Source organism: Mastomys coucha, unplaced genomic scaffold (genome assembly GCF_008632895.1).
Source record: "Mastomys coucha isolate ucsf_1 unplaced genomic scaffold, UCSF_Mcou_1 pScaffold9, whole genome shotgun sequence".
Lineage (NCBI taxonomy): Eukaryota > Metazoa > Chordata > Mammalia > Rodentia > Muridae > Mastomys > Mastomys coucha.
Genome location: NW_022196915.1, coordinates 65,285,891 through 65,287,400, shown reverse-complemented (window position 1 = coordinate 65,287,400; position 1,510 = coordinate 65,285,891).

The window sequence follows — 1,510 nt, the reverse complement described above, 5'->3', positions numbered from 1 at the left end:
CATAGTATTACATATTATATGTAATCTAGAGGTGATTTAGAACATATAGGAGAATGGTAGAGGTTATGTGAACTATGGCACCATTTTAGTCAAAAGACTTGAGCATTCTATAGATTTTGGCATCCACATTGTGGGTGTATCTTAGAAACATGGCTGACAGATATAGATCATTGACTGCATACTAATGAATAACATTCATTTTATATCTTGACCTGTGGGGAAAAAAATCTCTAGGCTTTCTTAGCATCCTTATGCCTGAGGAGAAATTCTTTTTATTTCCTCTTCTAAAATCCCTAGAAAAGGATGTTGTAGAAAATTTTAATCCCAAAGAGGGTTTCTACCCTGTCTTGATCATTTAGCTCCAGAATAAAAGACACACAATTTATAATAAGCCTTAAACAGCACAAGAGCTGGACAGTTATCATGCTGTTAAAATCTATTTCTTATCCATAACCCTGAGTTATTCTTTACTATGCTTCATCTGGGCTGCTCTTAACTCCAATTGACCAGCTCTCAGGGCCATGTTTCCTTGACTCCTAAGCCATGGCAACTTGCTACCTTCTCACCTTCCTCTCCCTCTCCCTTATGGTTCTTCTCAGACCCGGGAAACCTTAAAACCCACCTACATCTCTTCTGTCCAGTTATTGGCTGTTTGCATCTTTATTCACCAATCAGAAATAAGTTGAGGTCAAGGTCCCATAGCTCACTTGGGTCTATGTGCAGTCTCTGGGATAACCAGGTCTTGGGGGCTCACACTTAACATTACAATACACAGCAAAAGACCAAATACATCCTTCCCAATGAAACAAGAAGCCAGCTGAGGATGTGGTTCAGCTACTAGAATGGTTGCCCAGCAGGCAGGGGTGCCTAGAGTTCAGTCTCCAGCACTTTGTAAACCAGTTGTGGTTTTACATACTTGTATTCACAACACTGGGGATGTGGACACAGAAGGATCAGAGGTTCAAGGTCATCACAGATTGCATACCAAGTTCGAGGCCAGCCTGGAATACAGAGACCTTATCCCAACCCCCTCCTGCCAAAGAAATAAAATAATATCACTAAACTTGGGTCGAGTATTCACTGGTGAACCAAACACCAGTATTCAGAGGCTAAAGCCAATTCTTAACATGACATGTCTGAACATACAGCTACCAGCCAAGTACATATCAGCTATTTATATCATGATTCATACCATTAGCAAAATTACAGTTATGAAGTAACGACAGAAATAATTTCATGGTGGGGATCCCCACAACATGAGGAACTGTATTAAAATGTCTCAGCATTAGGAAGGGTGAGAACCACTGCTCTAAAGACTTCCATCAACCTTCCATCCAAGCAATGGCTGTCCCTAAAAACTCAGCACAGTGCAAATAAATGACAGTAAACACAATGTGTCCAGAGCTCAGAGATGGTATGGGACAGTAATAGCAACTTCTCATTGTGTGTGATCACCTGCCATACAGGTTACTGAGGAGGGAGAGGGGGAGGGAGAGGGAGAGGGAGAGGG